General features: G+C 42.1%; 1 pseudogene; it reads left to right on the forward strand.

Moving 5' to 3' along the window:
* LOC106589846 (glyoxalase domain-containing protein 4 pseudogene) lies at positions 1-27,718 on the forward strand (annotated as a pseudogene).

Raw genomic sequence — 27,718 nt, forward strand, 5'->3', positions numbered from 1 at the left:
ATGGTCGGCTTTGGGCCAGAGGATGATGACTTTGTGGCTCAACTGATCTACAATTATGGAGTGGGAGGATATCACCTAGGCAATGGCTTCCTCGGTTTGACTCTGCAGTCTAGCCAGGCTGTCAGCAATTCTAAGCGGCTTGGTTGGCCCCTCACTGAGGTTGGAAAGGGCCTCTATCTGGCTGAGGCCCCATGAGGTTATTGCTTCTACCTGATGGACAAAGAACAGCCTCCCAATGATCCTGTACAGAAGGTGTGTCCGGCAGGGTCTGACCTGCAGAAATCAATATGCTGCTCCTCCCTTCTGGGGATGAAGGTGAAAGAGAGAAATGAGGAGAAGAAGACTGTGCTGACGGGATTCACAGACACTCAGTGTAAACTAGAGATTCACAACATTGTTGGGACAGTAGATCATGGGACAGCCTTCGAGCGGATAGCATTCTAGTGTCCATGTGAGCAGTTGGCAGATCTTGAAACCTTGATGACAAAGGGAAACCACAAAATCCTTACTCTCTTGGTTAGCCTGGAAACCCCTGGGAAGGCTACAGTAGAAGTGGTCATTTGGGCTGACTCTCTCTCTCTCTCTCTCTCACACTCTCTCTCTCACTCTCACTCACTCACTCACTCACTCACTCACTCACTCACTCACTCACTCACTCACTCACTCACTCACTCACTCACTCACTCACTCACTCACTCACTCACTCACTCACTCTCTCTCACTAACTCTGCTTTATTGGCATGGGAAACATGTGTTAACATTGCCAAAGCAAGAAATAAACAATAAAAATGAACCGTAAACATTATACTCACAGAAGTTCCAAAAGAATAAAGACATTACAAGTGTCATATTATGTGTATACTGTATATACAGTGTTGTAATGATGTGCAAATGGTTAAGGTACAAAAGGGAAAGTAAATAAACATAAATATGGGTTGTGTTTACAATGGTGTTTGTTCTTCACTGGTTTCCCTTTTGTTGTGGCAACAGGTCACAAAGCTTGCTGCTGTGAGGGCACACTGTGGTATTTCACCCAGTAGATATGGGAGTTTATCAAAATTGGGTTTGTTTTTGAATTCTTTGTGGATCTGTGTAATCTGAGGGAAATATGTGTCTCTAATATGGTCATACATTTGGCAGGAGGTTAGGAAGTGCAGCTCAGTTTCCACCTCATTTTGTTGGTAGTGTGCACATAGCCTGTCTTCTCTTAAGAGCCAGGTCTGCCTACGGCGGCCTTTCTGAATAATAAGGCTATGCTCACTGAGTCTGTACATAGTCAAAGCTTTCCTTAATTTTGGGTCAGTCACAGTGGTCAGGTATTTTGCCACTGTGTACTCTCTGTTTAGGGCCAAATAGCATTCTAGTTTGCTTTTCTGTTAATTCTTTCCAATGTATCAAGTAATTATCTTTTGTTTTCTCATGATTTGGTTGGGTCTAATTGTGTTGCTGTCCTGGGGCTCTGTGGGGTCTGTTTGTGAACAGAGCTCCGAGACCAGCTTGCTTAGGGGAGTCTTCTCCAGGTTCAGCTCTCTGTAGGTGATGGCATTGTAATGGAAGATTTGGGAATCGCTTCCTTTTAGGTGGTTGTAGAATTTAACGTTTCTTCTGTATTTTGATAATTAGCAGGTATCGGCCTAATTCTGCTCTGCGTGCATTATTTGGTGTTTTACGTTATACACAGAGGATATTTTTGCAGAATTCTGCATACAGAGTCTCAATTTGGTGTTTGTCCCATTTTGTGAATTCTTGGTTGGTGAGCGGACCCCATACTTCACAACCATAAAGGGCAATGGGTTCTATAACTGATTTAAGTATTTTTTTTTGCCAGATCCTAATTGGTATGTCAAATTTTATGTTCCTTTTGATGGCATAGAAGGCCCTTCTTGCCTTGTCTCTCAGATCATTCCCAGCTTTGTGGAAGTTACCTGTGGCTCTGATGTTTGGGCCGAGGTATGTATAGTTTTTTGTGTGCTCTAGGGCAACGGTGTCTAGATGGAATTTGTATTTGGGGTCCTGGCGACTGGACCTTTTTTGGAACACCATTATTTTTGTCTTACTGAGATTTACTGTCAGGGCCCAGGTCTGACAGAATCTGTGCAGAAGATCTAGGTGCTGCTGTAGACCCTCCTTGGTTGGGGACAGAAGCACCAGATCATCAGCAAACAGTAGACATTTGACTTCAGATTCTAGTAGGGTGAGGCCGGTTGCTGCAGACTGTTCTAGTGCCCTCGCCAATTCGTTGATATATATATGTTGAAGAGGATGAGGCTTAAGCTGCATCCCTGTGTCACCCCACAGCCCTGTGGGAAGAAATGTGTTTTTTGCCAATTTTAACCGCACACTTGTTGTTTGTGTACATGGATTTTATAATGTCGTATCTCTCTCTCTCTGCTTCTCTTTCTCTCTCTGCTTCTTTCTCTCTCTCTCTCTCTCTCTCTGCTTCTCTTTATCTCTCACACTATCTTTATCTATCTCTCTTACATACACTGTCTTTTAATTCAATTTGATTCAAAGGGCTTTACAGGCATAGGAAACATATGTTTACATTACCATAGCAATTGAAATGGATAATGAACAAAAGGAAAATAAACCATCAGAAATGAACAGTAAACATTACCCTCACAAAAGTTTTGAAATAATATAGACATTTCAAATGACATTATTGGCTATGTGCGGTGTTATAACAATGTGTGAGTTGAAGTACGAAAGGGAAAATAAATAAACCTGATATAAATAGGTTGTAATTACAGTGGTGTTTGTGCTCCACTGGTTGCCCTTTACTTGTGGCAACAGGTCACAAATCTTGCTGCTGTGGTTGCACACCTAATAGATATGGGAGTTTATCAAAATTGGATTTGTTTTCAAATTCTTTCTGGGTCTGTGTAAATGGAGGGAAATATCTGTCTCTAATATGGTCATACATTTGGCAGGGGGTTAGGAAGTGCAGCTTAGATTTCATCTCATTTGTGCACATAGTCTGTCTTCTCTTGAGAGCCAGGTCTGCCTACAGTGGCCTCTATCAATAAGAAGGCTATGCTCACTGAGTCTACAACAACACCGGATGAGACCCAGATGCAGACACCGGATGAGACCCAGATGCAGACACAGGAGGCAGATGGTTCGAGTCTCAGAGAGGTATTAGATACAGTTGAAGTCGGGAGTTTACATACACTTAGGTTGGAGTCATTAAAACTCATTTTTCAACCACTCTTGTTAACAAACTATAGTTTTGGCAAGTCGGTTAGGACATCTATTTTGTGCATGACACAAGTAATTTTTCCAACAATTGTTTACAGACAGATTATTTCACTTATCATTCACTGTATCACAATTCCAGTGGGTCAGAAGTTTACATACACTAAATTGACTGTGCCTTTAAACAGCTTGGAAAATTCCAAAAAATTATGTCACGGTTTTAGAAGCTTCTGATAGGCTAATTGACATCATTTGAGTCAATTGGAGGTGTACCTGTGGATGCATTTTAAGGCCTACCTTCAAACTCAGTGCCTCTTTGCTTGACATCATGGCAAAATCAAAAGAAATCAGCCAAGATTGGTTCATCCTTGGGAGCAATTTCCAAACACCTGAAGGTACCACGTTCATCTGTACAAACAATAGTATGCAAGTATAAACACCATGGGACCACGCAGCCGTCACACCACTCAGGAAGGAGACGTGTTCTGTCTCTTAGAGATAAACGTACTTTGGTGTGAAAAGTGCAAATCAATCCCAGAACAGCAGCAAAGGACCTTGTGAAGATGCTGGAGGAAACAGGTACAAAAGTATCTATATTCACAGTAAAACTAGTCCTATATCGACATAACCTGAAAGGCCGCTCAGCAAGGAGGAAGCCACTGCTCCAGAACTGCCATAAAAAAGCCAGACTACGGTTTGCAACTGCACATGGGGACAAAGATCGTACTTTTTGGAGAAATATCCTCTGGTCGGATGAAACAAAAATAGAACCGTTTGGCCATAATAACCATGTTTGGAGGAAAAAGGGGGCTTGCAAGCCGAAGAACACCATCCCAACTGTGAAGCACGTGTTTGGCAGCATCATGTTGTGGGGGTGCTTTGCTGCAGGAGGGACTGGTGCAATTCACAAAATAGATGGCATCATGAGAAGGAAAATTATATGGCTATATTGAAGTAACATCTCAGACAGTTAAAGCTTGGTTGCAAATGGGTCTTCCAAATGGACACTGACCCCAAGCATACCTCCAAAGTTGTTGCAAAATGGCTTAAGGACAACAAAGTCAAGGTATTGGAGTGGCCATCACAAAGCCCTGACCTCAATCCTATAGAAAATGTGTGGGCAGAACTGAAAACGTGTGTGCGAGCAAGGAGGCCTACAAACCTAACTCGGTTTCACCAGCTCTGTCAGGAGGAATGGGCCAAAATTCACCCAACTTATTGTGGGAAGCTTGTGGAAGGCTACCTGAAATGTTTGACCCAAGTTAAACAATTTAAAGGCAATGCTACCAAATACTAATTGAGTGTATGTAAACTTCTGACCCACTGGGAATGTGATGAAAGGGAACCAGGAAGACTAGCGAGAAGGAAAAACACATGCTGGGACTACTTGACGGGACAAGACGACCTGGCAACAGAACGACAGGAAACACAGGTATAAATACACAAGGGATAATGGGGAAAATAGGAGACACCTGGTGGGGGGTGGAGACAAGCACGAGACAGGTAAAACAGATCAGGGTGTGACAGTCTGTACATAGTCAAAGCTTTTCTTAATTTTGGGTCAGTCACAGTTGTCAGGTATTCTGCTGCTGTGTACTCTCTGTTTAGTGCCAAATAGCTTTCCAGTTTGCTCAGTTTTTGTGTCAAGTAATTATCTTTTTGTTTTCTCATGATTTGGTTGAGTCTAATTGTATTGCTGTCCTGGGGCTTTGTGGGGTCTGTTTGTGTTTGAGTCCCAGTACCTCTTTCTCTCTCTCCCGCTCTCTTTCTGTCGGTAACACCACTCACAAGGACAGAACAAGCTGCTCCTTCCATGTCACTGTGATACTGTAGATAGCTCCCCAAACAAAAAGATACTCCTACCACCCCTCCTCTGATTCTAAAATTGGTCTAATGCCCAAGTCTCCTCCCTTACAAAATATGTTGTTGGTTTTAGAAGGCAAGAGGTAGAGCGACAGAAAGTGATAGAGTGAGTGAGCAATTGAAAGGGAGAGGGAAAGAGAGAGCAAGCTGTCTAGACACCGTACTCTTCTCTGAACTCTTCACCATGTGTCATGTTATGTACAGAACATCCTAACCCTAATCATGGCGCAGGGGATGCATCCCAAATGACACCGTATTCCCTATATTGTGCACTTATTTTGACCAGAGCCCATGGGCCTGTATAGTGAATAGGGTGCCAATTGGGAGTCAGCCTCCTGCCTCCTAGCTCGCCAGTGTTTACCCAATCTGTTTAATCAGGAAGTGTCCACCCACGGATTGGGACTGGGGATGGGGACAGGAGTACAGGTTCATATTCATTTGGCACACTGTAGCAAAATGTTTAGCAACCGGAAACTAAAACAAGCATTTTTTATTGGACAAGTTCAGGTAAAGACCCTCCATTTCAGTCTGTTTGATTGTTGTTGAATCATTTGATGCATAATGAACCAGACCTAGAACAGGAGTACAGAGTACCTTCTAGAGCTGCCAAATGAAGCAGTGTGTATGTGTGGGGGGTGGGGGGGAGGGTGTGTGTGTGTATGACGTGTACTAGACCTACTAGAGCTGCCAAATGAGCCAGCAGAAACAGGCTAATCTATATGAGCCTGGCTAACAATGCTACGGGGGGGGGGGTTTCCCCCTTACATTCTCACACATTTTTGTTCTCTTGCTATATTTTCTCTATTGTATCTCTCTCTCTCTTTCTCTACCCATCTCTTTCTTTCTTTACCTCAGTCTCTCTCTTATCCTCCTTCCCCATCCATCTTTCTCTCTATTTTACCCTCCCCTTCTCTCGTTGTCTTTCTCTCCAATATAGACTTTGTAATGTGTCTTTCAAATCTGAGGACAAGTGTCTCCTGTCGCCTTCTTCACCATAGAACATTGTTGATTCCACCCCCCCTTTCAGGACAAGATAGACAGGTAGGACTATCTGTCTGTTTGATGCTGCTAGGTGTAAATTGCAGGAAATTACATTTACCGCCATTCCCCCATGAGTATTGACAATACCTCTCCCTTTATTCAAATACCGCTTTTATGTTCGCCTTCGTCCCAAATGGCCACCTATTCACTATATGGTGCACTAGGGCCCATAGGGTTCTGGTCAAAAGTAGTGCACTATATAGGCAATAGGGTGCCATTTGGGATGCAACCTGTAAATTGAGTGGGGGGAGGAAGGGAGGAAAGGAAAAAGGTATAAAAGTGAATGCTCACACTGCATGAATGATAATTGTGTTTCTGTGGGTTGCTTGGTTACCGTTCACATGAAATTGGAGGTTGTGAAGAATTGTGATTCCGCTGTGGGTTTCCTTGCGCTGCTGTGCGTGAGCCGGTGAAAACACACTCCAGGAAATAGCACCATCACTTTGATATAATTTTTGAAAACAGTTTATGGGAGAAAGAAAGTTTGCAGAGAGACACAGAGTAGGCTGTATGATCTGTCTGTGCAGACAGATCAGATATTCTTCAACTGTTTAGTCATTTCATGGAGAAAGCAGGCGTGCCAAAACTTGGATCATATTTTCAGTAGCATAAAGACACATGGATATTTATGATAATATATTCTGTGCTCTTTCATGTCAGTCCAGAGAACAAACTAAAGAACTCAATGTACCATCCAGACAATGCATTTTTTATTGGCATTGACACACACACACACACACACACACACACACACACACACACACACACACACACACACACACACACACACTGTGGGTGGTGGTGGTGGATGGTTGTGGTGGTTGTGCTGGTGGTGGTGGTGGTGGTGGTTTTGATGGTGGGTGGTGGTGGTGGTGGTGGTGGTGGTGGTGGGAAGTACATTCTGGACATAACAATAGTAATATTGGATGATGCAATACTAGTTATAAGACTAGTATTGGTGTATCCCACTATATGGCTCTGGTCTCGGGGTTTCACTTCTTCCTATTGGAAACCATCTTTCATGGCTATCGGAGCTCTGGAACTCTGCTGCATGCATCATAATCCATTTCTTAGAAAAAATATAAATGACAAAATACTGTTCTTGGAAATAGTGACAAGATACACAATGTGAATATAAAAAACAATGTCCAAATGCAACCCGCCAGCCCATATGGAAAAGAGAATATAACAAGATTCTTATGTTTTCCTGGAACTTGTACAGCAAATACACATGCAAGATTCATCAAATGTTCTTGTAATATATACTTATATGAGTAGACAAAATGTATACTTTACAAAATGTTGCATGTATTATATAAAAACATACAAGAGACATGTAAGCTAAGCCTTCTAAGGTCTCACATACATGGGACACTGTCTGATGTATTGAAGAAAGGAGGAAGAGGAGGAGCAGGAAAAAGGAGAAGCAGGAGGAGGAAGGGAGCAAGGAGGAGGAGGAGGGAGAAGAGGAGGAATGACTTTCATAGCATTAGTGAATCTATTTCTATTTAGTGGGGATCTCTCAACAATCATTCTCATGTTCACACATTGGTCAGTGACAATGACAAATATCAAAGCTAAGCAGGGCTGGGCTAGGTTAGGGAGACCGTAGATAAATGAACTGTCCAGTAGGAGGTGTTGCCCAGCCTTAATGATGGAAACTCATATCTGAAAATGTACCATTTGTGAACAAAACATTAGGAACACCTGCTCTTTCCATGACACAGACTGACCAGGTGAATCCAGGTGAAAGCTATGATCCCTTATTGATGTCACTTGTTAAATCCACTTCAGTCAGTATAGATGAAGTGGGGAAACAGGTTAAATAAGGATTTTTAAGCCTTGAGACGATTGAGACATGGGTTGTGTATATGTGCCATTCAGAGGGTGAAGGCGTAAGACAAACGATTTACGGGCCTTTGAACAGGGTACTGTATGGTAGAAGGAGCCAGGCACACCTGTTTGAGTGTATCAAGAACTAAAACACTGTTGGGTATTTCACGCTCAACTGTTTCCTGTGTGTATCAAGATGGTCCACCACCCAAAAGACATCCAGCCAACTTCACACAACTGTGGGAAGCATTGGAGTCAACGTGGACCAGCATCCCTGTAGAAGGCTTTCGACACCTTGTGGAGTCCATGCCCCGACGAATTGAGGCTGTTCTGAGGACAAACTTAATGTGTTCCTGTTTTGTACACTCAGTGTATATGCAAATATTGGAATTTTCTTATAGTTTTTTATATGTTAACTTATAAAAACAATGTGAAACCTATAAGGAAAGCATTTATTTTGTGGAATTGACATTGTCAGAACATAAAATTGTATTATGATATTCATAGATGACTCCTGTAATGTCTCAAATATGTCATACCATGTTCATGTAGGAAATTCACCACAATCATGTAATTAATTGTGTACATCATATAAGGCATATAAGTTAACACATAAACAACTACACCACTGACACACAGTGACTTTGGAAAGTAATCAGACCCCTTGACTTTTTCCACATTTTGATACGTTACAGCCTTATTCTTAAATGGATTAAATAAAACAATTTCCTCAGCAATCTACACACAATATCCCATAAAGACAAAGCGAAAACAGGTTTTTGAAAATGTTGGCAAATTTATTAAAAACAAAAAACAGAAATACCTGATTTACATCAGTATTCGGACAATTTGCTATGGGACTCGAAATTGAGCTCAGGTGCATCCTGTTCCTTTGATCATCCTTGAGACGTTTCTACAACTTGATTGGAGTCCACCTGTGGTAAATTCAATTGATTGGACATGATTTGGAAAGGCACACACCTGTCTATATAAGGTCCCACAGTTGACAGTGCATGTCAGAGCAAAAACCAAGCCGTGAGGTCGAAGGAATTGTACTTGGAGCTCCGAGACAGGATTGTATCAAGGTACAGATCTGGGGAAGGGTACCAAAATATTTCTGCAGCATTGAAGGTCCCCAAGAACACAGTGGCCTCCGTCATTCTTAAATGGAAGAAGTTTGGAACCACCAATACTCTTCCTAGAGCTGGTCGCCCGGCCAAACTGAGCAATTGGGGGAGAAGGGCCTTGGTCAGGGAGGGGTCCAAGAACCCGATGGTCACTCTGACAGAGCTCCAGAGTTCCTCTGTGTAGATGGGAGAACCTTCCAGAAGGACAACCATCTCTGCAGCACTTCACCAATCAGGCCTTTATGGTAGAGTGGCCAGATGGAGGCCACTACTCCGTAAAAGGCACATGACAGCCCGCTTGGAGTTTGCTAAAAGGCATCTAAAGACTCTCAGACAATGAGAAACAAGATTCTCTGGTCTGATGAAACCAAGATTGAACTCTTTGGCCTAAATGCCAAACGTCACGTCTGGAGGAAACCTGGCACCATCCCTATGGTGAAGCATGGTGGTGGCAGCATCATGCTGTGGGAATGTTTTTCAGTGGCAGGGACTGGGAGACTTATCAGGATTGAGGCAAAGATGAACAGAGCAAAGTACAGAGAGATCCTTGATGAAAACCTGCTCCAGAGTGCTCAGGACCTCAGACTGGGGCAAAGGTTCACCTTCCAACAGAAAAACAACCCTAAGCACACAGCCAAGACAACGCAGGAGTGGCTTCGGGACAAGTCTCTGAATGTCCTTGAGTGGCCTAGCCAGAACCTGGACTTGGACCAGAATGAATGTCTCTGGAGAGACCTGAAAATAGCTGTGCAGCAACGCTCTCCATTCAACCTGACATGGCTTGAGAGGATTTGCAGAGAAGAATGGGAGAAACTCCCCAAATACAGGTGTGAAAAGCTTGTAGCGTCATATCCAAGAAGACTCAAGGCTGTAATTGCTGCCAAAGGTGCTTCAACAAAGTACTGAGTAAAGGGTCTGAATACTTACATTAATTTTTTATTTCCTTTTTTTTTATTTTATACATTTCCTAAATTTGATCAACAGTTTTTGCTTTGTCATTATGGGGTATTGTGTGTTGATGAGGGGAAAAAATAATTTAATCCATTTTGGAATAAGGCTGTATAGTAACAAAATGTGGAAAAAGTCAAGGGGTCTGAATACTTTCCGAAGGCACTGTATCAGGAAAACCTTTCAACATCTTACCAGATACTTATTAGATTTTTGTACAAATCTTCTTCTGCCATACAAGGTTCTAATTATATTTTCAGGATTCTTTTCCTTCAAATCTATAGTATATGATAAAATACAGCTGGTCATCGGGGTCCATAGATACACATATAACAACTAATAAACAACGCAAAAAAAATGATAGCTGATAAAATTCCACCACGTGGGTCCATATTTCATAACCACACCATGAGATCAAATGACCAACCAGGTCCATACATTTTACATCAACTGATAAACAATGTGAAAATATAACAGTAGATGATCTAATGCCAACAACAGTGAATGAGTGACCTTTCAACCCTCTCTAGCATTAGTGGAGGAGGATGATAAAGGTGGATGAAGTCCAAGAGTCTGACAAAGGTCCGGCGCAAGTCAGCCGCTGATGTCGGAATCATCTAACGCCTCTCCTTATAATGTACCTCACCCTTCCCTTTACTGAACATAATGGCTGGAAGGCTGAACATAACACAACTATTACACACACACACACACACACACACACACACACACACACACACACACACACACACACACACACACACACACACACACACACACACACACACACACACACACACACACTGTCATCTCATATCTCAAGTATGGAACGTATTGTACACGAGAGAGAAATATGTGTACATGCCTGCGTGTGTGTTCGCGCACGTGTTCTGTATGCACGGTGCACGTATGCGCTTGCGTGTGTGTGTGTGTGTGTACTAGCGAACCTAATGGAGGTCGTAGCACCTGGGTGATTACACCCCTCCAAGTATCCCTCTCATGGGTAATTTGGAGCTGCGTGTTCTGACAGACAGGAAACGTAACCATGACAAATAAGGCATTTCTCCAAGTTCTAATGTGGGGATAATGGGCCAGCTACAGGTCCACTCCATTATGGATGGATGGTTGGTTCTCCCCCTCAGTGGTGTGTGTTGATATGAATCACCATAATGGCTGTTGTTTTAGACTGATGAATTAGACTTGGCGTTTAATGGATTATGTACAAGTTCAGTGAGTGTACGTGTGTTTGGTTGTCAGGCTGAATTTAAGATGGAAATTAGTATTTTTGTGTCCTGTAGAGTCAAGGACTTGTATAAGTCACTGTAATAGATGTTGTTTTCAACAAGACAAGTGTTCGACACGTAACTGAGTCTGAAATTCCTATTATTTAATATAGTTGTATGAAGCACTGCTAAGAACGACTGTTGTTTTGGACTCAACCAACATTCAACAAATCATATTCCTGAACTTTACAGTCGTCACATTGAAGTTGAGAATGAAACCCCTAGTACTTTATGCCGTTGAAGAGTCCAGTGACTGTACGTTTGTCACATTCCTTTTCACATCCCTGTCACGTACACAAAGAACATAGTACGTCACGGCTGTGTTAGAATCAAAGGGTTCCTTCATCTTGGAGCTGTGGAGCATCTTACCCATTTGAAATAATTATGCAAAAATGTCATGTAGAGAGTATGCAAATATAATGTATCCACTGAGTAAAATGTGACAAATTTCAACCGTTAGCACACTCAGTACCATGTTTTCATGAAATTCAGAGTAAGCTGACATGTACAGCTAATCTCTCTACGTATTAAGCCCTTTACACACACGCACACACACACGTGGGTGTGCATAATCACACACCTTCCTTTGGGATCCCTCTTAGTCCAGTATGATTCCTTCCAAGTATACTGTGTTCGGGTTATGGTGTGGGTCTGGCTTGCTATTGGTCTGGAGATGGCTGAATAGGCCAATCGGTGACGTGCAGAGGTTGTCTCAGTGAGGGCAGGGGGGGGGGGGGTCATCCTGTAGACATGGTTTATTGTTACTGGCACTGCTGTCGGTTCTGTGCGGCGTGCTCTTTTCCCGTGAAACCCCCTTGAGTCTAAGGGCCCGGGGCTGGGTTTCTAATAAGCTAACAAACAAATGGAATTGTTTTAAGATGGTCGTACCAAGGAATTGTTTGAATTTTAGGACCCAACAAAAATAATAACTTGATGAAACATTACATTTCGCTTTCCTGCTATTAGCCCATAACAACACATTGAATACATTGATAGTCAAAAAATACATTAAAAGGAAGCATATTTTGAAGTGTCTCTCCTATATCTGAGAGCTATAAGACAGTTCAGGAAATTATTCTATATTTTTTTTACACATATTTAACCCTTTTTTTGGCACTAAAGTACTTCCATACTTCCATTCCTTTTTTTTAACTGGTACAGGGTTACTTCAGACCAATCTTGTGAAGCTTGTAAGCATCGTAGAGAGTCTCCTGTTCGTGAGAGTCTCCTCTTTCTACAGTGGGGTCATATTAGTTTGTAGCGCATACTGTTTGGTCGCTACAGACATTTACATGAGAAGACAGACTTCCGGGATGTCTCCTGGTGTAGCTCTACCAGGTTCCACCGCAGATGGAAGGCTGACGGTCTGCGGACAGTAGCCCATGCAGAAACGGATATCTCTCTCTAAAACGGATGGATTTTGATGAGGATTATTTGTATTATGCTAATTAGATTAGAGTCAATCGACTCTAGGGGGTAGTTCTCTTCTTTGAGTTCCATTAGTGATTTTAGTCCTCCGCACACTCACACACTCACACACCACGCACACACACACACACACTCACACGCCACACACACACACACACACACGCACACAGCCCATCCTGTCCTCATATGACACATACAGTTGAAGTCGGAAGTTTACATACACGTCGATTGGAGTCATTAAAACTCGTTTTTCAACCACTCCACACATTTCTTGTTAACAAACTATAGTTTTGGCAAGTCGGTTAGGATATCTACTTTGTGCATGACACAAGTAATTTTTCCAACAATTGTTTACAGACAGATTATTTCACTTATCATTCACTGTATCACAATTCCAATGGGTCAGAAGTTTACATACACTAAGTTGACTGTGCCTTTAAACAGCTTGGAAAATTCCAGAAAATTATGTCATGGCTTTAGAAGCTTCTGATAGGCTAATTGACATCATTTGAGTCAATTGGAGGTGTACCTGTGGATGCATTTCAAGGCCTACCTTCAAACTCAGTGCCTCTTTGCTTGACATCATGGGAAAATCAAAAGAAATCAGCTAAGACCTCAGAAAAACAATTGTAGACCTCCACAAGTCTGGTTCATCCTTGGGAGCAATTTCCAAATGCCTGAAGGTACCACGTTCATCTGTACAAACAATAATGTGCAAGTATAAACACCATGGGACCACGCAGCCGTCATACCGCTCAGGAAGGAGACGCGTTCTGCCTCCTAGAGATGAACGTACTTTGGTGCGAAGCACAGGGGTGGCAGCATCATGTTGTGGGGGTGCTTTGCTGCAGGAGGGACTGGTGCACTTCACAAAATAGATGACATCATAAGAAAGGAAGACTATGTGGATATATTGAAGCAACATCTCAAGACATCAGTCAGGAAGTTAAAGCTTGGTCGCAAATGGGTCTTCCAAATGGACAATGACCCCAAGCATACTTCCATAGGTGTGGGCAAAATGGCTTAAGGACAACAAAGTCAAGGTATTGGAGTGGCCATCACAAAGCCCTGACCTCAATCCTATAGAAAATTTGTGGGCATAACTGAAAACATGTGTGCGAGCAAGGAGGCCTACAAACCTGACTCAAGTTGCACCAGCTCTGTCAGGAGGAATGGGCCAAAATTCACCCAACTTATTGTGGGAAGCTTGTGGAAGGCTACCCAAAATGTTTGACCCAAGTTAAACAATTTGAAGGCAATGCTACCAAATACTAATTGGGTGTATGTAAACTTCTGACCCACTGGGAATGTGATGAAAGAAATAAAAGCTGAAATAAATCATTCTCTCTACTATTATTCTGACATTTCACATTCTTAAAATAAAGTGGTGATCCTAACTGACCTAAGATAGGGGAATTTTTACTAGGATTAAATGTCAGGAATTGTGAAAAACTGAGTTTAGATGTATTTGGCTAAGGTGTATGTAAACTTCTGACTTCAGCTGTACATAGTTGATAAGGTTGGCGTGATAAACTCTAAACCTATCCGGATATAGAGCAGGATCTGTAGCACTTTGTGATGATTAAATTGACTGAACACGCAGTAATAAATCAACACACACAATTGTGTGAACACTGCCCATGTTTGGCTTATAGTGGTCTATGAAGCGTGACCATATCACACACACACACACACATACACACACACACAGTGTTGGCAAATAGTGTGAAGCGTGGCTGTCTAACGTGAGAATAGGAGTAGGGAAGGGAAGGGAAGGGAAGGGAAAGGGGATGCCTAGTCAGTTGCACAACTGAATGCATTCAACTGAAATGTGTCTTCATTTACCTGACTGACTAATTCTGTTGTTTCTGCACTGTACTAAGAGTTCTTGCATGTGTCAACAGGGAATGCAATGTTAAATATTGATATTGTGTGTGTGTGTGTGTGTGTGTGTGTGTGTGTGTGTGTGTGTGTGTGTGTGTGTGTGTGTGTGTGTGTGTGTGTGTGTGTGTGTGTGTGTGTGTCTGTGTGTTAAGAAGAAGCAAGCAGGTCAATGCGAAAAAAATGAATATATATATATATATATATATATATATATATATATATATATATATATTTTATTTTACCTTTATTTTACCAGGTTAGGCTCATTGAGATTAAACATATGTTTTCCAAGAGAGACCTGGCCAAAAAAGCAACACAAATTTCCGTCAACATAAAACACAAAGCACTACAGTTGAAAAACATCCGTTTACACATTGAACATGCACATAGGGTTTGGGAGGAGGGGTTCAAATAGGGGTCAAAACATTGACATCCCGCTAAATCATTTCCCACAATAGATTTTACCCTAAATAAACTATATGACCAAAAGTATGTGGACACCTGCTTGTCGAACATCTCATTCCAAAATCATGGGCATTAATATGGAGTTGGTCCCCCCTTTGCTGCTATAACAGCCTCCACTCTTCTGGGAAGGCTTTCCACTAGATGTTGGAATATTGCTGTGAGGATTTGCTTCCATTCAGCCACAGTAACGTTAGTAAGGTCAAGCACTGATGTTGGGCGATTAGGCCTGGCTCGCAGTCGGCGTTCCAATTCATTCCAAAGGTATTCGATGGGGTTGAAGTCAGGGCTTTGTGCAGGCCAATCAAGTTCTTCCACATCAGTCTTGTCAAACCATTTCTGTATGGACTGCGCTTTGTGCACGGGGGCATTGTCATGCTGAAACAGGAAAGAGCCTTCCCCAAACTGTTGCCACAAAGTTAGAATCACAGAATCGTCTAGAATGTCATTGTATGCTGTAGCTATAAGATTTCCCTTTACTGGAATTAAGGGTGCTAGCCGAACTGTGAAAAACATCCCAGACCATTATTCCTCCTCCACCAAACTTTACAGTTGGCACTATGCATTGGGGCAGGTAGCGTTCTCCTGGCATCCGCCAAACCCAGATTCATCCGTCGGACGGCCAGATGGTGAAGCGGGATACATCACTCAAGAGAACGCGTTTCCACAGCTCCAGAGTCCAATGGCGGTGAGCTTTACACCACTCTAGCTAACGTTTGGAATTGCGCATGGTGATCTTATGCTTGTGTGTGGTTCTCGGCCATGGAAACCCATTTCATGAAGCTCCCGACTAACAGTTATTGTGCTGATGTTGCTTTCAGAGGCAGTTTGGAACTCGGTAGTGAGTGTTGCAACCGAGGACAGACTATTTTAAGTCCATACGCGCTTCAGCAGTTGGTGGTCCCGTTCTGTGAGCTTGTGTGGCCTACCACTTCACGACTGAGCCGTTGTTGCTCCAAGACGTTTCAACTTCACAATAACAGCACTTACAGTTGACTGGGGCAGCTCTGACAGGGCAACATTTTGACGAACTGACTTGTTGGAAAGATGGCATCCCATGACTGTGCCATGTTGAAAGTCACTGAGCTCTACAGTACGGGCCATTCTACTGACAATGTTTGTCTATGGCGATTGCAAGGCTGTGTGCTCGATTTTATACACCATCAGCAACGGGTGTGGCTGAAATAGCCGAATCCACACATTTGAATGGGGTCCACATACATTTAGCCTATAGCCTGTTTTCGAGAAATGTCATCATCGAATATTGTAAGAACTTTCATTATCTACTTATATGCCCCCTTTATTTGTCCCACGATTCTGACTTGGTGTACAGGGAGAATACTGTACGAATGGCCCATGTTCTGAATTCTGTCACTGTACATTTCAAAAGGGCTGAACAAATAGTTGTATTGACTACGTCAATCAAAATTACGGATTACCTCTTATCCGCTCGTTGTCCCATTATGCCATAGTTTGTACATCCCAATTGTCAGTAGAAACCACATTTGTTTAAGCAAGTAAGCCATATCAGCTATGTATTTTTAAAGGCACTAAATGAGGCTGAATGAACTGTTTCGCTGATAGTCAGGTGTAGCAGTGGCTGAAAAGAAAGCTCTGATGTTGGGCAGAGCTTTATGCAGGACCTAACAGCTTGTGGGCACTGTTTGTCACCGTTATAGTGCAATTAATGTATTGTTTAGTGTTGTGTAGTGGCTTTGCTGGCATGCATACATTTTTTTTGCCCCACCAAGATTTACACACACACAGACACATGGTGTTGGCAAATAGTGTGAAGCGTGGCTGTCTAACGTGAGAATAGGAGTAGGGAAGGGAAGGGAAGGGAAAGGGAATACCTAGTCAGTTGCACAACTGAATCCATTCAACTGAAATGTGTCTTCATTTACCTGACTGACTAATTCTGTTGTTTTTGCACTGTACTAAGAGTTCTTGCATGTGTCAACAGTGAATGCAATGTTAAATATTGATTGTGTGTGTGTGTGTGTGTGTGTGTGCGTGCATGTTTTTGAGAAAGAGCAAACCGAACAATACATTAAAGAAATATATATATAATTGATTATTTTACCTTTATTTTACCAGGTTAGGCTCATTGAGATTAAACATATGTTTTCCAAGAGAGACCTGGCCAAAAAAGCAACACAAAGTTTCCGTCATTTACAACATAAAACACAAAGCACTACAGTTGAAAAACATCAGTTTACACATTGAACAGGCACATAGGGTTTGGGAGGAGGGGTTCAAATAGGGGTCAAAACATTGACATCCCGCTAAATCCTTTCCCACAATAGAATTTACCCTAGCTGTAAAATAATTTGAGGAGACGAGATCCTGTACTTTCAAATGTTTTTGTAGCTCGTTCCAAGTAGAGGGGGCAGAGTGGGCTACTGGAATGCTTTTTTACCTAGCTCTGTACGGGCCTTAGACACGTTCCTGTGAGCGTGGGAGATAATTGCCATTAGCCTGCTGGACAATGTAGATTCACAGGTAAAATGGGAGCTGTCTCAGTATGGCCTTATAAATAAAAACATACCAATGACATAGTCTCTGTCTCCCTGAAGAGCTAAGGAAGGCCAGCCACTGTCATATAGAGGGTACAGTGATGAGTGAGGGTTTTGGTGTTCGTAATAAACCTCAGTGCCCCATGGTACACAGTGTCAAGCATGCGTAATGACGCAATAGGGGCATACAGGTACAAGGTATCCCCATAGTCGGATACAAGCAAGAAGGTAGAGGAAAACAAGTCTCTGTCTCGCTTCAAGTGAAAAACATGACTTACTTAGAAAAATGTAAAACTTCTTATCTTCTTTTATAAGCACCAGCTACATGTTCAAAATCACTATTTCTCATTAGCATTACAAATGGTTCCCCTTCCTTTCTGACAGCGACACACACACACACACACACACACACACACACACACACACACACACACACACACACACACACACACACACACACACACACACACACACACACACACACACACACACACACACACACACACACACATCCCAGCCCTCCTGACAACTCACGTAGTGCGAAAGTGCATGCTGTGATCGGTCTAATGGCTTATGGAGTGTTACGTTTAGCGTAAATTACATTGGAATGTTGGTACTGTATAAGTGTATGACCTTTCTAAAAGCGAGAACAAAACCTTCTGTAGCCAACGATAATGGCTGCATCCCAAACAGCACCCAATATTGTTCCTGGAGGCCCTATGGGCCCTGGTCAAATGTAGGGTACTAAAAATGAAATGGGGTGCCATTTGGGTCGTAGATCATGTGTTTTAATGTCTTTATGCTCAAATACCAGTGTGGGTTTTCAATAAGTGTAACAAAAAAAAATGTAAAATCCTCCAATGTTGGTTCAGGTCGTCATGACCGACCAACCAAATGGCTTAAGAGTAATTACATCGAAAATGACATTTTCTTTCAAAAAGGAACATTTATTTTTCCAAAAAGGAACATTGTTCGCATCCCAAATTGCACTACTTTTGACCAGGTCCCATAGGGAATAGGAAACCATTTGGCACGCAGACATTGAAATGCAATGCAGCTAATTAAAACAGACCTTTAGGAACGACCCCAACTCCCCCAGTGTGCTTCACTGTATTCCGTGTCACCATCTCTCTCCACCTATGAATGAGGAGACTGATGACACTCAGACAGTCCCACAAAGGAACATTGAAATGAAACAGAGTTAATTACAACAGACCTTTATGAATGACCCCCATGTGCTTCACTGTACTACGTGCCATCACTGTCCACCTATGGGTGTCGTCAATGCCAATCAGTACTCAGTACACGCACAAGCGGCACGCACACACCACACACACACACACACACACATAAAAAAGGTTTATATACTGTAAGGTCAACCTGATTAAAATGTCACTGATTAAAACAGATAAGCGCCTTGTGATGATGACTGTAACATTATTACTCACTGACTGTGTGTGTGTGTGTGTGTGTGTGTGTGTGTGTGTGTGTGTGTGTGTGTGGAGGCTCCTCAGAGGAGGAAGGGGAGGACCATCCTCCTCAGTGAATTTCATAAAAATGAAAATAGTGAAACATTAAAATAATTATCCTTTTAAGATAAAACTATACGAAATATATTTACGTCTTACACAGTAATTATGACAACTTCCGAAGAATGTCCTCCAACCTATCAGAGCTCTTGTAGCATGAACTGACATGTTGTCCACCCAAGCAAAGGATCAGAGAATAAATCTAGTGCTAATGAGCACTGCAGTTTATAAAATGTGGTGAGTAGTCGACTCAAAGAGCGAGAAAGACAATAGTTCAACAGTTTTGAAGAAATGTATTTATTTAAAAATGAATGAGAAGCAGGAGAGAGAGCTAGCTATATGTCGTTGTATTTTTTTCACTTTCACTTAGCTAGAGAATATAGCTAGCTAGTTTAGCCTACTCAAACACCTGGCTCAAACCGAAAGGGATGCTATGTTAGCTAGCTGGCTATGGCTATCCAACATTGGAACTCTTCCAAGTAAAGGTAAGCTTTTGGTTTTGTTAATTTATTGCCAACAGGGCCCGCTGGTGTAACCGCTAAACTGCTTGCTGACTACACTGTACTGCATGATTGTAGTGAGTTTACTAATGTGTTAGTTCCAATAGCTATGTTGACTAATATGATGATAAAGATTTGGTTAGGAAAGTTTTTTTCGCCTGGCCACAACCAGCTGATGTTTTGTGCACTGAAGTCCACAAGCTAAAGGCGAGAGGAGGAGAGTGCGTAGATGCGAGAAGGAATTATACAACGTGCTGTCATGCTGTTTGTATGTGGCTGCTATGAAAGTGAACTGTGTCTGCGTGTGATCAGGGGTGTATTCATTCCGCCAATTCGGTTGGAAAACGTTTCTTAAACGGAAGCAAAAGGAATGAAACGGGGATAAACATACCTGATTTTCTCCAATAGAAACTATCGTTTGGAACTGTTGGGCTAATGATTACACGCTAGATGCAGGCAAGCGTGTGCAAGGTGATATTGAATGTGTCACTGTCTGTCACTTTGATTACTCAAATGTTTCTCTCGACCTGTGCACCTACGTCGTAAACTTTCATTCATATCAAATCAAATCAAATTTATTTATATAGCCCTTCGTACATCAGCTGATATCTCAAAGTGCTGTACAGAAACCCAGCCTAAAACCCCAAACAGCAAGCAATGCATGTGAAAGAAGCATAGGCTAGGTTGTAGCAACCTCGTGATGGGTATAGAGAAAATGTAAACTGTAGTAGCCTAAACCTATCGATGTTACATTGAGGTGGGTGAATGGAATATTACTGACAGTCATCCAATATGCTGTAATGGAAATAAGGCCATGCTCATAAAAACAATTATCCTCCTCCCTTATCTTAAACGGCACCGACCGCAACTAGTGTACTGTATGTGTGTGTGAGTGTGAGTGTGTGTGTACTGTTGTTAAGACAATATTAATTTAGCCACCCCCTCATGGGATAATGAGAATGGAGTTGAATAGAAAAACATCCAACCAATGCATTTCAGCGTCATTTAACCTTCATGTTATAGTATTCATCAAGTTCCCTTACAGAAAAAACATAATTTCACATGTGGAAAATCACACGATTTCACATGAAATTTCACATGTGAAATCATGTGAAAATGTTAATTTGGAACACTTCACATGTGATCACATGTATTAATACGTATAGTTCCATGTTATCACGTTGGTTTACATGTTGTCACATAATCATATAAACTTTACATAAGACCATGTGATAACATGAAAACATATGTTTTTGGAACACTTCACATGTGATCAAGTGAAATTCGAAATGTTTTTTCTGTAAGGGTTGTTTCCCCTCTCTCTCTGTCTCACGCTCTCTCTCTTTCTCACGCTCTACGCTCACTCTCTTCGACAACCTGTGACGCTGTGTGTGTGTGTATCTGTATGAGAGAGAGAGAGAGGGAGACAGAGAGAGAGAGTTAGTGAGAGAGTTAGTGAGAGAGAGAGTTGGTGAGAGAGAATGTGAGACCACAGGAGGTTGGTGGCACTTTATTTTAATGATTTATTTTTAGGGGGTGGATCAGCTTTAATATTGCAGATAGATTTAATTGTCTCCATCATTTCCAATCCCCCATATACACTACCGGTCAAAAGTTTTAGAACACCTACTCATTCAAGTGTATATCTTTATTTTTACTATTTTCTACATTGTAGAATAATAGTGAAGACATAAAAACTATGAAATAACATATGGAATCATGTAGTAACCAAAAAAGTTTTAAATAAATCCAAATATATTTATATTTGAGATTCTTCAAAGTAGTCTCCCTTTGCCTTAATGCCAGCTTTGCACACTCTTGGCATTCTCTCAACCAGCTTCATGAGGTAGTCACCTGGAATGCATTTCAATTAACAGGTTTGCCTTCTTAAAAGTTCATTTGTGGAATTTCTTTCCTTCTTAATGCGTTTGAGTCAATCAGTTGTGTTGTGACAAGGTAGGGGGGTATACAGAAGATAGCCCTATTTGATAAAAGACCAAGTCCATATTATGGCAAGAACAGCTCAAATAAACAAAGAGAAACGACAGTTCATCAATACTTTAAGACTTGAAGGTCCGTCAATACGGAAAATGTAAAGAACTTTGAAAGTTTCTTCAAGTGCAGTCGCAAAAACCATCAAGCGCTATGATGAAACTGGCTCTCATGAGGACCGCCACAGGAAAGGAAGACCCAGAGTTACCTCTAATGCAGAGGATACATTCATTAGAGTTACCATCCTTAGAAATTGCAGCCCAAATAAATGCTTCACAGAGTTCAAGTAACAGACACATCTCAACATCAACTGTTCAGAAGAGACTGTGTGAATTAGGCCTTCGTGATCGAATTACTGCAAAGAAACCACTACTAAAGGACACCAATAAGAAGAAGAGACTTGCTTGGGCCAAGAAACACGAGCAATGGACATTAGACCGGTGGATTTTTTATATTTTTATATTTTGGGGGATTTTTCACCCCTTTTTTTCTCCCCAATTTCATGGGATTCAATTGGTAGTAGTTACAGTCTTGTGATGGTGTGGGGGTGCTTTGCTGGTGACACTGCCTGTGATTTATTTAGAATTCAAGGCACACTTAACCAGCGTGGCTACCACAGCATTCTGCAGCGATACACCATCCCATCTGGTTTGGGCTTATTGGGACTATCATTTGTTTTTCAACAGGACAATGACCCAAAATACACCTCCAGGCTGTGTAAGGACTATTTTACCAAGAAGGAGAGTGATGGAGTGCTGCATCAGATGACCTGGCCTCCACAATCCCCCGACCTCAACCAAATTGAGATAGTTTGGGATGAGTCGGACCGTAGAGTCAAGGAAAAGCAGCCAACAAGTGCTCAGCATATGTGGGAACTCCTTCAAGACTGTTGGAAAAGCATTCCATGTGAGGCTGGTTGAGAGAAGGCCAAGAGTGTGCAAAGTTGTCATCAAGGCAAAGGGTGGCTATTTGAAGAATCTCAAATATAAAATATATACTGCTCAAAAAAATAAAGGGAACACTTAAACAACACATCCTAGATCTGAATGAAAGAAATAATCTTATTAAATACTTTTTTCTTTACATAGTTGAATGTGCTGACAACAAAATCACACAAAAATAATCAATGGAAATCCAATTTATCATCCCATGGAGGTCTGGATTTGGAGTCACACTCAAAATTAAAGTGGAAAACCACACTACAGGCTGATCCAACTTTGATGTAATGTCCTTAAAACAAGTCAAAATGAGGCTCAGTAGCGTGTGTGGCCTCCACGTGCCTGTATGACCTCCCTACAACGCCTGGGCATGCTCCTGATGAGGTGGCGGATGGTCTCCTGAGGGATCTCCTCCCAGACCTGGACTAAAGCATCCGCCAACTCCTGGACAGTCTGTGGTGCAAAGTGGCGTTGGTGGATGGAGCGAGACATGATGTCCCAGATGTGCTCAATTGGATTCAGGTCTGGGGAACGGGCGAGCCAGTCCATAGCATCAATGCCTTCCTCTTGCAGGAACTGCTGACACACTCCAGCCACATGAGGTCTAGCATTGTCTTGCATTAGGAGGAACCCAGGGCCAACCGCACCAGCATATGGTCTCACAAGGGGTCTGAGGATCTCATCTCGGTACCTAATGGCAGTCAGGCTACCTCTGGCGAGCACATGGAGGGCTGTGCGGCACCCCAAAGAAATGCCACCCCACACCATGACTGACCCACCGCCAAACCGGTCATGCTGGAGGATGTTGCAGGCAGCAGAACGTTCTCCACGGCGTCTCCAGACTCTGTCACGTCTGTCACGTGCTCAGTGTGAACCTGCTTTCATCTGTGAAGAGCACAGGGCGCCAGTGGCGAATTTGCCAATGTTGGTGTTCTCTGGCAAATGCCAAACGTCCTGCACGGTGTTGGGCTGTAAGCACAACCCCCACCTGTGGACGTCGGGCCCTCATACCACCCTCATGGAGTCTGTTTCTGACCGTTTGAGCAGACACATGCACATTTGTGGCCTGCTGGAGGTCATTTTGCAGGGCTCTGGCAGTGCTTCTCCTGCTCCTCCTTGCACAAAGGCGGAGGTAGCGGTCCTGCTGCTGGGTTGTTGCCCTCCTACGGCCTCCTCCACGTCTCCTGATGTACTGGCCTGTCTCCTGGTAGCGCCTCCATGCTCTGGACACTACGCTGACAGACACAACAAACCTTCTTGCCACAGCTCGCATTGATGTGCCATCCTGGATGAGCTGCACTACCTGAGCCACTTGTGTGGGTTGTAGACTCAGTCTCATGCTACCACTAGAGTGAAAGCACCGCCAGCATTCAAAAGTGACCAAAACATCAGCCAGGAAGCATAGGAACTGAGAAGTGGTCTGTGGTCTCTACCTGCAGAACCTCTCCTTTATTGGGGGTGTCTTGCTTATTGCCTATAATTTCCACCTGTTGTCTATTCCATTTGCACAACAGCATGTGAAATGTATTGTCAATCAGTGTTGCTTCCTAAGTGGACAATTTGATTTCACAGAAGTGTGATTGACTTGGAGTTACATTGTGTTGTTTAAGTGTTCCCTGTATTTTTTTGAGCAGTATATTTTGATTTGTTTAACACTTTTTTGGTTACTACATGATTCCATGTGTTATTTCATAGTTTTAATGTCTTCACTATTATTCTACAATGTAGAAAATAGTAAAAGATAAAGAAAAACCCCTGAATGATTAGGTGTTCTAAAACCTTTGACCGGTAGTGTATAAATATAGTGTATATATTATGTTAAAAATATAGATATATTATAATTTATTTATATATATTTTCCTTTATTATTTTCCCCTAACCCTATCACCCCTCCCGTAATTGGAGTAAACTAATGAACAACAACACTTAGGCTTCTACTTCCAGTTTATACATACTATATACACATTTTACAGACACAGTATATTTTACATTAGTTATATTTTGTTTGTCTTTAGTCACACCCTTCAGCTCCACTCAACCCCTCCCATCTATCTCTGAACACCATCCAGTTGATTTCTATTTGCCATATATTTTTCCAACTGTGCCGTTTCACAAAAGTTCTGAACCTTTCTATTCTCATAGTTTCTACAAATTATAAATGAAAGAAAAACATTTCTGCTTAGAGTATTATTATATTATTGATCGATTGACTATGACTTTTCAGATCACCCTATCTCCAGAGTTAACTCCTGGTACATGTTGCAATTCTTCATCCGTTCCTGGACCTGCCACCAAAAACAAGCTACATATGGACAGAACAGATCTAATGATTCTGCCTCCTTGCAGTAAAATCTGCAGAGCTGGGATGGTTGTATCCCCCATATATATACCATTCTATTGGTTGCAATACATTTTTATAATCATTTATATTGAAAAAAGGAAAACTCTAAATTGATTTGGTTGGTGGCACCTTAATTGAGGAGGACGGGCTTGTGGTAATGGCTGGAGCAGAATAGGTGGAATGGTATCCGATACATTAAACCTGTGATTTCCATGTGTTTGATGCCATTCCATTGACTCCATTCCAGCCATTATTATGAGCTTTCCTCCCCTCAGCAGCCTCCTGGGGTACACACACACGGTGTACATCATCTAAATAATTGTATTTCCTGGCAAAAAGCGACTGACCATGTTTCACGTTGATACCAGTCACATACCAGGCTGTGTGTCATTGCTGTTACAGGATTAAAGGAAAACACACAATATAAATGTCATTGCTGTTATGAGTATACCAGACAGACAGGAAACATAAGATTGCTCTTAAATTACTCCACTGATCCACAAAAGGGTGAATATAGACAACAATATAAAGAAACACAAAACATAAATGAATATGATGAAAAATTTAGCATTAGTATATTTTTTATCGTACACAACCTTCATGTTCATATCTATCAAAGAAAGAGAGGATATAAACAGTGAGGGGTGTTGTATTTGGGCTGGTTTTTGGAGTGCTGCTTTGTGCTGCGCTCCATGAGAGAGCTTGAAAGGGCAGCTTCCCAAACGGCACCCTATTCCCTACATAGTGCACTTCTTTTGACCAGAGCCCTATTGGCCATTTGGGACGCAATGGTTTCCATTTGGGACGTAATCTAAGAGAGGTGGTTACTCGTACATGTTATTTAATGCACCTCAGAGAGCTAGAAGAACAATGCGGATGTTAAACCTACATGACGAGCAAATATTTAAGCTGGGAATGAGCCTTGTCGCGTGGCACTTAAACCAAAAAACAGGTGCATTAGCAAATATATATTTGTTACAAGACTGTGTGTGTGTGTCTGTGTGTGTGTGTGTGTGTGTGTGTGTGTGTGTGTGTGTGTGTGTGTGTGTGTGTGTGTGTGTGTGTGTGTGTGTGTGTGTGTGTGTGTGTGTGTGTGTGTTTTGTCTCTCTCTCTCTCTCTCTCTCTCTCTCTCTGTGTGTATGTTTATACTGTACGTTTATTTGATCTGGAAAATGGGTGGCAAATAGGTTCAGTTGGAGGCTTTTATCAATCTTTAGATTGAATTAACAATGACAGTTGGCTAATGTTTAATAGGACCTAATCCACATCAAATAATAATCATTTGTCATAAACAGGAGATGATCATATGCTCTGAGATAGTTGATCCACAGTAACTACGTAGTCTATTGACTTAACTCTAAGCCTACTGGACAAACATAATGAAACAATCTCTCATGCTTTGCTCTATTCTTCAAATATACTTGTTCACAGCTAGTGTAATTTGATTATTCTATTCCACTTGATAGCTCAACTTGTTTTCAGAACCTATCCATCCATTGTTATTAGCCAGGCTGCATCACATCCAGCTGTGATTGGGCGTCCCATAGGGCGGCGTACAATTGGCCCAGCGTCGTCCGGGTTTGGCTGGGGTAGACCGTCATTGTAAATAAGAATTTGTTTTTAACTGACTTGCCTAGTTAAATAAAGGTTCAATTAAAAATAAAAATAAAATATTCAAATACAGCTGACAGCTAGTGGAAAACTGTATTCCATCCCACTTGTGAGCCCATGTATTTATTTACTATTTGGGAAGAAAAGGTTTTTAAACTATGCCATTGAATTGGTTGCATGGCAGCACAGCAAAGGTCATAGTAAAGAGAAGCTCTTGTAGAGAGTCTGCAGGGAGTCACTTTGTTTGTAGCTCTCTTTGAGCAACACATTGTTAATCAATACAGTTGTGTGTGTGTGAGAGAAACAGAGTGCATTTTAGAAATAAGCCTTGGCCCCTGAAGCAACTCCATCTCTCCTCTACCGCTCTAACCACATCTGCCCTCTATGCTCTCATCCTTCCATCCTCTCACCCCTCCCTCAATCCCTTCCCACAGGGAAAGACAAATGGGAAGTTTTTAAATACATCTTCTACATCAACAATCGCTGAGAAAAAGGCAGAAATATGCCTCATGTTTTTGATTTACAAAGAAGTCTTATATCCTTAGAGCTTATGGTTAGTGGATGGGAGGAAGGATGGGTGGATGGATGGAAGGATGGGTGGGTGGATGGATGGAAGGATGGGTGGGTGGATGGGTGGGTGGATCGATGGATGGGTGAGTGGATGGAAGGATGGGTGGGTGGATGGAAGGATGGGTCGATGGATGGGTGGATGGGGAGACGGATAGGTCAAATCAAATCAGATTTTATTGGTCACATACACATGGTTAGCAGCTGTTAATGCGAGTGTAGCGAAATGCTTGTGCTTCTAGTTAGTGGAAGGATGGGTGGATGGGTGGTCAGGAAGGATGGGTGGATGGATGGATGTGGGGAAAATAAAAAATAAGACACAAAGCAGGTCAAATGCTAATCAGGGGCCCTGTATACACTCAGGTTGTACAACTGGTGCACAAGTTATTTGACACAACGGTTGTGTTACAACTGGTATTGTTGTGGGACAACGGAGAGCTTCACTGCACAAAAACGATTACACAACCATTGTGCGGATTCTTGACAACTGTTGTTTAAATAAAATTGTGCAGACAAACTCTCTGCTGTATTAAAACAGTTGTGTCAAATGTGTTGTACGTCAGTTGTACAACCTGAGTGTGGACGGGGCCATGTACAGGGAGAGGAGTGAGAGAATCAACTGTCCGTATGAGTTGCTGCTTGGAATGCTGATGAAGTAA

The sequence above is a fragment of the Salmo salar genome, chromosome 02 (genome assembly GCF_965601325.2).
Source record: "Salmo salar chromosome 02, fSalSal1, whole genome shotgun sequence".
Taxonomy (NCBI): domain Eukaryota; kingdom Metazoa; phylum Chordata; class Actinopteri; order Salmoniformes; family Salmonidae; genus Salmo; species Salmo salar.